The sequence below is a fragment of the Salmo trutta genome, unplaced genomic scaffold, assembly GCF_901001165.1.
Source record: "Salmo trutta unplaced genomic scaffold, fSalTru1.1, whole genome shotgun sequence".
NCBI lineage: Eukaryota > Metazoa > Chordata > Actinopteri > Salmoniformes > Salmonidae > Salmo > Salmo trutta.
In genome coordinates, this window is record NW_021823297.1 from 10,534 (window position 1) to 21,607 (window position 11,074).

Sequence of the window (11,074 nt, forward strand, 5' to 3'; positions counted from 1 at the left end):
GATGGTTTGGGAAGAGTTGACCCACAGAGTGATGGAAAAGCAGCCAACAAGTGCTCAGCATATTTGGAACTCCTTCAAGACTGTTGGAAAAGCATTCCAGGTGAAGCTGGTTGAGAGAACGCCAAGAGTGTGCAAAGAATCTCAAATATAAAATATATTTTGATTTGTTTAACACTTTTTTGGTTACTACATGATTCAATATGTGTTATTTCATAGTGGTGACGTCATTAATATTATTCTACAATGTAGAAAATAGTAAAAATTATGAAAAACCCTTGAATGAGTAGGTGTGTCCAAACTTTTGACTGGTACTGTATTTGTATTCTCGTGTTCTTTAACTCTCATCTTAGTTCTTGTGTAGTATTTTTTTCTTACTTGTATTTATAGCATGTTCTTATTATCACTGCATTGTTGAGAAAGAGCTGTCAAGGTAAGAATTTCACTGTACTGTTATACACCTGTTGTATCCTGTGCACGTGGCGAATAAACTTTGAAACTATGACCTGGTCTGAAATCTGACTGTTGTACATTTAGAATACATTTTGAAGTTTTAGCAAGGATCCTAGAATTTTTGCTAGGCAAGAGAGTTTGGAAATGGGGCAATTATTTAAATCACATGTCACCACCTTTGTGTAGGGGGAGTCTATGTGCTGCCTTCCAGACCCTGGAGATGTTACCAGAAATTATTGTAATGTCAAATACGTGTTATGGGCAACAGGGTTGACGTGTTATGATCGACTCACTCAGTCTTCCACCACAAAACACCAGAAAATGGCCAAAAACAGTAGAACCAGCTCACCTGCTTTTATACTATGATTTGACTATTAGATGCTCAATGTTTCTTTAGAAAAAAATATTGAAAAAGGAATAATTTCACCATTTCAAAACAAGAGTTTAGTTCACATAACAGGGTTGACCTTAAAATGAGGGACAAATGTAAATGAATCACATGAAATAATCATCTTCAGAAATGACTGTCAAAGCAACGATGTAAGTAGGACTTTAGAATGGTGAAATTTAGAGACATTTTGGGATTAAGTGGGTTAAAATCTTCCTAGAAGGGATATAGGGTTGACGGAGGGACACTTCAGCAAATAAAATCAAAGTTTAAACCTGGTTGTGCACACAGTTTAACAGATGTTATAGCGGGTGCAGTGAAATGCTTGAGTTACTAACTCCTTAACAGTACAGTCAAAACGTCAGAAAAGTATACAAAAAAATAGCAAAAACAAGAAACCACGAATGTCAGGACGAATCCAACACAAAAAACACAAAAAACACTCCAATAAAGCAAGCCTTTCTTCATATTAAAAATCGGATTTATTTAATTCTCCATGTGGTCTACATTAAAGGGCCCTTTGTTTACAATAACAGGATTTTAAAATGAAATATTGGTGCACAATTCCTACTTAAAATATCAAAGAGATGCAAAAGGCACTCTTTTCGTAGAACAAGCCGTAGAGCTGTAAAAAGCCTCATGGACTGTGAAGATGCATCACCCTTAGAATGGCTTATATGAAGTTATGTTAGTTATAATACAATATTGAAAGTTCTCATATGAAGTTATGTTAGTTATAATACAATATTGAAAGTTCTCATATGAAGTTATGTTAGTTATAATACAATACTGAAAGTTCTCATATGAAGTTATGTTAGTTATAATACAATACTGAAAGTTCTCATATGAAGTTATGTTAGTTATAATACAATACTGAACGTTCTTGCCTCCCCCACCTGTCATTCTTCCCATTCAACTTGGACCAAATCCTAAACCCCTCCCTTCTCTTCCTATCCCCCATTTAAGGCACTCTGAGACCCAGGATTTAGAGGAGGGAGGGTGAAAATGGCAGCATGCTGGATCCCATGACGACCAGTGCTCTGCTTTATTGAAACCATACTCAGTTCTCATGTTCCCGAAGAAAGCTAATCCAAAACAACATAGTTTCCATATGCATGTATACATTCAGTCAGAAGGACTTACTTTTCTGCCCCATTCTGCTTAGACAGTAACATTATGGGCATTAGGCCTGTTAGCGGGGCAGAGGCCATGGCAACACACGTTTATTTGTTAAAACAATCCTATGAGCCCATCATTTAAATGTATTCCCATATGCTACAGTACAACAGTATACATATGTATTTAGATCCATCCTTTGGCCAAATAGCAGTATAAACGAATGAACATAAAAGAGAGAACAGAGATGGAGATTCCGACTTTCCTAAGCTCTTTACTGTTAGTGTCCTTTTGACGGCAAAATAAGACCATTAAGCAAAACAATGAAGAAATTGCTGAATCTGCACATGTGCATTAATGTTCACAATTCACATCAATCAATGTTGAGGGTGACACAAGCAGTAGAGGGAGAGAAGGAGAGAACAAAACAGCAGCTAAAAGGGGAAAGAAAAGGCAGATGGACGGATGAGAAATAGGAGAGACAGGAAATGGAGAGGTAGAGAGAAAAGAGGCGGTGTGGCATTTATTTAAGAATGGCCATTTTAAATCATAGTTAATTACATTTGAAGGCGAGGGAAAGGCGAGAGAGAAGGAGAGGGTGATTTTATCTGCACTCGCATTATTTGATCACTCAGGCTCATCTACACAATGCGGGGGTTTTCTTTTAGATAGAAACAGCAGCCATGTTTCCTTCTTCACATCATCAATAACATAAACATGGAGGACTTCATGTGAATACAGCGCTGTGAGAACAGGACTTTGAGAATAGGCTCATGTACTATAGGCCTGCCATGGCACTTGACAACAAATTCTATCTTCTGAGCGAACCTTTCACAAGCCATGATCGAAAGACGCAGCGAGTGACAGAGAAGAATCCACACATGATCAAAACAAATCATGGAGTTAAAAGACAGATACCAGCGCTACAAAAGTAAATGAGAGAGATTGAGGAAGAGTTAGGAGAAACAGAGGACGTTAGTAGCCTAACCACATCCACACTGTTAAAAGGCTGTTAATTAACCACATGCTCATTTATCAGTCAAACGCCTGCTAATTATTATTTTTAATCTCCTTCCTCTGCCTCCCGCCACTTTCTCCTTCTCTCTCTCTCTCTCTCTCTTTCCCTTGCCAATTACCCTCCTACCATCCCCCTCCCTTCAGCTCCCTTTCTTTTACAACTCCTCTATAGCCTCTCTCTCTCTGTCTCCTTCTCCATCCCTCTCTCTCTCTCTCTCTCTCTCTCTCTCTGTCTCCTTCTCCATCCCTCTCTCTCTCTCTCTCTCTCTCTCTCTCTCTCTGTCTCCTTCTCCATCCCTCTCTCTCTATGTCTCCTTCTCCATCCCTCTCTCTCTCTCTATGTCTCCTTCTCCATCCCTCTCTCTCTCTCTCTGTCTCCTTCTCCATCCCTCTCTCTCTCTATGTCTCCTTCTCCATCCATCCCTCTCTCTCTCTCTCTCTGTCTCCTTCTCCATCCCTCTCTCTCTCTCTCTCTGTCTCCTTCTCCATCCCTCTCTCTCTCTCTATGTCTCCTTCTCCATCCCTCTCTCTCTCTCTGTCTCCTTCTCCATCCATCTCTCTCTCTCTCCCTCCCTCTCTCTCTCTCTCTCTCTCTCTCTCTCTCTCCCCTTCTCCATCCCTCTCTCTCTCTCTATGTCTCCTTCTCCATCCCTCTCTCTCTCTCTATGTCTCCTTCTCCATCCCTCTCACCTGTCTGTAAACATGTTTGCTCAGCGGTTGACCCTTGGCCCCGTCGTGACCCTGAGGTGGACAGAGAAGATACCAGATACGGAAGACGAAGTGAGACACGTAATTCACTGTTTTTTTCTGGTTCAATGAAAGTCAATAAACTAAGTAGACCAGACCAAGCTGCTATTGCATTGGTGTCTATGGGGGAGACACCCATTTAAGTAGACTAGAACTTACCTTTTTTTTAATGGTAAATGGCCTGAGTGAAATATCTTCATTATCCACCATCTTTGACTATACTAGGGTGATTGGAGACCTAAATTGAAACACGCCCTGTTATCTTTGTGTGGAGAGAGGACCTGGCAAAAACCTCTCCATCAGATTGATTGTCTCAGTCACTGGATTAAATGTGGTTAAATACAGAATGTGGGCATAGATTTACACATACACATCTAGTAATATCACTTATTGAGTGTGGGCGTCTGTGTGCTGATCTGAGAGATAAGGAAAGGGAAAGGTGTGATCGCTCTGTCTGGTGTCTCTCTTCTCCCGTCTGTCCACCTGTCTGTCTGTCTGTCTGGTGTATTAAGAGGGTACTGATCTGGGGCGAGAACGCACCCATAGCCCAAGTCACATCGCCTCCCTGTCTGGCTCCTCTCCTCCTCTTGCCACAATCAGCCATGGCTCTAAAACCAGATTATACCCCCACCCCCTCTAACCCTCCTCACCTAAGCCTAGATGCTCCCAGCACCACACACACGCAATCAGCCAAGCACACACACACAGGCCAAGTTGGCCAACAGGATTAGCATGCATCTTATAACACACACACACATACAGGGAAGAAAGCAGTCAGCCCACACTGGCTTGTCTGTCTTAATGAAGCGCGAAAAGATCTTTATCACGGCGGGAGAAAAGAATGAAGAGAGGGATTGAAACAAGAGGATCACTTCTCCATTTTCTCTCCATCTCTAACTGTTCCTCTGTTCCCCAACAAACGCTGCCTCAATTCTCTACGTTCTGTAGGGTTTCTGTCTTGCTTTGCAAAAACAGAATAGACACACTAAAAAACAGATTAGGTGGTATGAGTATTTAAGATCTATACAGTATGACAGATTCTACAGGGAAAAACCCCTGTTCGTTATTGATGTAATTGACTGATAAATCTGTGTGATAAGCAGAACTACAGAGACCAGCTAAAATGGATGGATGCTGATGACAGTCTGGCGGCCAATGACAATGGTTTATTACTCCTGTAACACTGTTATTCCCCGTCTGGTTGGTGTGCTCATATCTGAGGCGTGTATACAAATGAACACCTAGTCACATTTGTCACATTACCGCACAGATCAACACCAACACAATAAAGCAATATATGTAAAGATTTCCACATTCCCACAATCCTCATTGAGCCGCACTGTCTCCATCTGAGGAAATGTTATTGGGTTCACATACAAACACATACATTAGCTTGCACATGCATCTGTGTACAAACACGCACATATGCACTACATATACACAGTTGTGCAAATAATGTGTATATGAACATACACGCATCCATGTTCTGGTAAATCCTTCTAGTTAACTCTAAAATCTATGTGAGGAGAGAGGTTTCACACAAAGAGCTGTGAGGTGCTACTGAGGAAAAATAGACAGAATGCGAGAGTGGGAAATTAGGAAGACAAAATGTGAAAGGGGGTTGAGAGAGTGACATACAGGCAGAAATAACAAGCTGGATGGAGAGACATGAGCAAGGGAGAAATTGGAGAAAGAGAGGAGTAAGGAGAGGCACAGGGAGAGGTTTTTTTTTACCCTTCGTCTGGTTTTCTATAAGAGGAACAGGAGGAGATAAGACTAAAAGGACTGTCAGTCAGAGGAACAATCCTGGTAGTGTCCCCTTCTCTTTCTCCCTCCCTCCTATTTCCACTGATTCCAGCTCAGATACAGGAAGGGTCCACAGAGACAGTTTGCTGACATCACACACTACATCCTCAATACCCCGCTGGCATACCGCCAAGGCCTGGCGGAAGTAAAACACACACACACACACACACACACACACACACACAGCTGAAATAAAACAGAATTAACCCACGCTAACTCTGTCACCTTTCTATCATGATGATGTCATTGGGCAGGAGTATGGCTGTTACAGTGACCGTATTACCGCCACACTGGCAGTCACGAATCATGACGACAGTCAAATTCCACGTGACCACACAGTCACGGTAATTAGGCTTCTCCAAGCTCTGATGCTGCTGCTGGTCATTAGTAGTCTACCAAACTTGCTAACTGCCTGGTACTCAGCACTCTATTGTCCCTCTAATCACTCTGACATCAATGCAAATGTAATTGAAAATCTAATCAAACACTTCATGAGAGCCCATGAGCTCATGTTGCACAACATTTCTATAGGCTATGCAATTGTGTGAGAAAACAGAGTGATGGCTTCTACTAAAAAGAGGAGGATCCCATCAGCTTTCTATAGGCTAGGCCAACTATATTTATTTCTCAACTTTCCGAATATTAAGCACGTTGCTTCTCTTTACAACAGGAGTATAGCCTACCTGGCTGGCATGAAAATGAACCACGTGAAAAGCGTCCTCCATTTGCTATTTAAGTGCATAGATGACATGTATTTTTTTCTGCTGCCCCTGTTGAGACAAGTGCATGACAATGGTCCATTCTAAAATTGAAACAAATTTCACACATCATTTAAGACAGTGCCTTGGGGTATTAGACTGGGTTTCTGTACAGCTCTTTGAGATATCAGCTGATGTAAGAAGGGCTTTATAAATAAATTTGATTTGAAAAGTATTCATCCCCCTTGGCGTTTCTCCTGTTTTGTTGCATTACAACCTGTAATTTAAATGGATTTTTATTTGGATTTCATGTAATGGACATACACAAAATAGTCCAAATTGGTGAAATAAATAAATAAAATGGAAAAGTGGTGTGTGCATATGTATTCACCTCCTTTGCTATAAAGCCCCTAAATAAGATCTGGTGCAACCAATTACCTTCAGAAGTCACATAATTAGTTAAATAAAGTCAAAATAAGGTGTCACATGATCTGTCACATGATCTCAGTATATATACACCTGTTCTGAAGGCCCCAGAGTCTGCAACACCACTAAGCAAGGGGCACCACCAAGCAAGTGGCACAATGAAGACCAAGGAGCTCTCCAAACAGGTCAGGGACAAGTTGTGGAGAAGTACAGATCAGGGTTGGGTTATAAAAAAATATCAGAAACTTTGAACATCCCACGGAGCACCATTAAATCCAGCCTTCCCTGTAGCTCAGTTGGTAGAGCATGGTGTTTGCAATGCCAGGGTTGTGGGTTCGATTCCCACGGGGGGCCAGCACAGAAAAATAATATATTAAAAAATGAAATGAAATGTATGCATTCACTACTGTAAGTCGCTCTGGATAAGAGCGTCTGCTAAATGACTAAAATGTAAAATGTAAATGTAATTATTCAAAAATGGAAAGAATATAGCACCACAACAAACCTGCCAAGAGAGGGCCGCCCACCAAAACCCATGGACCAGGCAAGGAGGGCATTAATCAGAGAGGCAACAAAGAGACCAAAGATAACCCTGAAGGAGCTGCAAAGCTCCACAGCGGAGATTGGAGTATCTGTCCGTATGACCACTTTAAGCCCTACACTCCACAGAGGTGGGCTTTACGGAAGAGTGGCCAGAAAAAAAACATTGCTTAAAGAAAATAATAAGCAAACACATTTGGTGTTCGCCAAAAGGCATGTTGGAGACTCCCCAAACATATGGAAGAAGGTACTCTGGTCAGGAAAATGCTATGTCTGGCGCAAACCCAACACCTCTCATCACCCTGAGAACCTATCCCCAGGTGGTGGCAGCATCATGCTGTGGGGATGTTTTTCCATCGGCAGGGACTGGGAAACTGGTCAGAATTGAAGGAATGATGGATGGCGCTAAATACAGGGAAATTCTTGAGGGAAACCTGTTTGTCTTCCAGAGATTTGAGACTGGGACGGAGGTTCACCTTCCAGCAGGACAATGACCCTAAGCATACTACTAAAGCAACACAAGTGGTTTAAGGGGAAACATTTAAATGTCTTGGAATGGCCTAGTCAAAGCCCAGACCTCAATCCAATTGAGAATCTGTGGTATGACTTAAAGATTGCTGTACACCAGCAGAACCCATCTAACTTGAAGGAGCTGGAATAGTTTTGCCTTGAAGAATGGACAAAAATCCCGTGGCTAGATGTGCCAAGCTTATAGAGACATACCCTAAGAGACTTGCAGCTATAATTGCTGCAAAAGGTGGCTCTACAAAGTATTGACTTTGGGGGGGTGAATAGTTATGCATGCTCAAGTTCAGTTTTTTTGTCTTATTTCTTGTTTGTTTCACAATAAAACATATTTTGCATCTTCAAAGTGGTAGGCATGTTGTATAAATCAAATGATACAAACCCCCCAAAATCTATTTTAATTGCAGGTTGTAATGCAACAAAATAGAAAAAATGCCAAGGGGGTGAATACTTTCGCAAAGCCACTGTATAAGTAAAGACAAGATTAAATCAAGAATAGTGTGATGGGTGACAATGTTAGTCTATTAGAGCTTAAGGCATGGGCATCAAAGTCGCACACCTCATCAACTAAAGTGGCCAAATAACTTCTTAAAATAAAGCACATTAATCCGCTTTACAACGGGTTTAGGGCCTAAATGGCATACATATGCAGCGCGTGAGTTTCAAGTTTGGAGAAGATCATTTTCACCATAAAAATGCACCTTCATGATAAAAGCATTACATGCATAATCACATTTGGGAATGGTGTTTTACATTTACAATTTAGTAGACACTCTTATCCAGAGCTACTTACAGTAGTGAATGCATACATTTCATACATTTTTTCTCCGTACTTGTCCCCTGTGGGAATCGAACCCACAACCCTGGCGTTGCAAACACCATGCTCTACCAACTGAGCCTCACGGGACATGTTGATGAAACATTCACACTTAACTTACTGCCATGTGCGCATTGCTATGCGTATAATGTGAAGAAATAGCCTAATAGTTTATCAACATTTTAAGCAAAAATGTTCTCATCTGTTGCGTCAGGCTCATTGCTTAAAACAGGTTTTTTTATGTTAATTTGGGATCTATCGCATTCCACAACTGTCCCAGACTATGTTTGGAATGTTTATTTCTCCCACAGAATAAGAATAGGTCAACCTTTGTACTACGGGGGACAGTAGATTGACATAGGCTAGTGCTTTTGCTGTTCGTTAGGCCTACTCATCAGGTGTATATATACTGACGAAAAGTAAATGTGGACAGTTCTTCCAATATCTTCAATATGCGCCTTGGAATTGGAAAATGACGCGCGCAGTTGCAAAAAACTCGTTATTAACCACTGACAAATGCACACACACACACAAGTATGCACACATCAATAAGAAGCGGAAGTGGACTTTCAGCATGTGTTTGCTTTATTGAAATCACATGGAGTGAATGGGTCCAAACCCAGAAAGAGATGACCTTTCACCCCAACATGAGCATGAGATCAGGGCAGAGAGAGAGCAGAGAGGTGGTCATGTGTTATGTTTGTAAAACTGATGATTGCTTTGATGACAATATCTCATTTGGTCATTCCCATTAAGACAGTTGTAAGAGACAGAGCAAAAAAAGCAGAAATAGATAGGGGAGGAACGAGAGAGCGAGAGAGAGACTCCGGATATTCTCTTGACATTTGCCACATCATACATGAGCAACTTTCAGGTCAGCCAACAAAACGACGAGGGAGTGGTGTCGGCCATATCTCTGGGCTGCCTAAGTTGACACTACTGTCACAGGGAAAGTGTGGTTTAAACAGACGCATATCATACAGTCTCTGCTTTTCTCTCAGGCTTCTCAGCAGGCCACTATGATGGAGATTCAGGTGAAACCTTTGGGTCCTCAGTCCGAGTGTGGAAGAGGAAGGGTGGAAGCTTACAGTGCCTTCAGAAAGTATTCACACCCCTTGACTTATTCCACATTTGTGACCGACCGCCTTGATTAGGTCGAATGTAGCAAAATTTGAAATTGTGTTTTTTTTTTTTACATTGGATGCAGTTGATAAACTTGTAACCCCACACCTACTGGAGAGCTCTTCTTTGTCTTCACCTATTCAGCATAATTTACACCCTCTTAAAACTTAGCTCCACCCATCTCTTTAATGATTCACATGTGAGGCCATGTGTGAGTAAGGTCGTGTAGTAAACAACCAAAGATTTCAAGACTAAAAGTGGTGTAAGTAGTAGCCTACATAAATGAAAATCTCCAGGTAACAATACACTTTATCTCGTCCGTGAGCCTATATCCTAATCTTACCTTGAAAGTGTCCAGCTAAAAATATTGTATAAATATTTCAGAATTATTAGATGATGCTTACCCAGACCCTAAATTGATGGGTCATGTTAAATAAATGCTATAACCACCCCCCAGCCACATCTAGCTAAGTGGATGGATCACTATTGTCTAGACATGTTCATGAACTACAATAGACGGCCGTAATCACCCCCAGACACACCTGGCTAAATTGATGGGTCACGTAAACATTCTCTTGCGAAGTGGAGTATTTTGTTGAGACATGTAGCTAGCTAGCAGAAATAAAGTTATATGTTAGTTAGCTAGCTAAACAATTAACCATAATCCCAACCCATAGCTACAGTACAATATGGATTGTCATAGCTAGCCACCATGCATGAAATGCTGGAGTATGAATCTGCAGGCAGCTAAAGCTAACCAACTAGATTAAATGTTAGTTAGCTAGCTAACATTAGGCTATAACTAGCATTGCTATGGCTTTCTGGTTTATTAATTACATTTGGACGGTGTATCAATACACCCAGTCACTACAAAGATAAAGGCGTCCTTCCTAACTCAGTTGCCGGAGAGGAAGGAAACCGCTCAGGGATTTCACCATGAGGCCAATGGTGACTTTAAAACAGTTACGGCAAGACCTGAAAATGACTGTCTAGCAAAGAATTTTGAAATAAATAAATGGGCAAATGTTGCACAATCCAGGTATGGAAAGCTCATAGAGACTTACCCAGAAAGACTCACAGCTATAGTCACTGCCAAAGGTGCTTCTACAAAGTATTGACTCAGGGGTGTGAATACTTATGTAAATGAGATATTTCTGTATTTAATTTTCAATAAATTTGCAAACATTTCTAAAAACATTTTCACTTTGTCATTATTTTGAAATCAGGCTGTAACACAACAAAATGTGGAATAAGTCAAGAGGTATGAATACTTTCTGAAGGCACTATGTATTCCAGATACAGAGGCCAGCCTTTACACCGTCTCTGAACCACTCTCTCCTCTTTCCATCATTACTGTAACACAGCTGACACACCTTTTTTTATTTTGTGCAAGCATTTACTCACCTATCATGGAAAAATGTA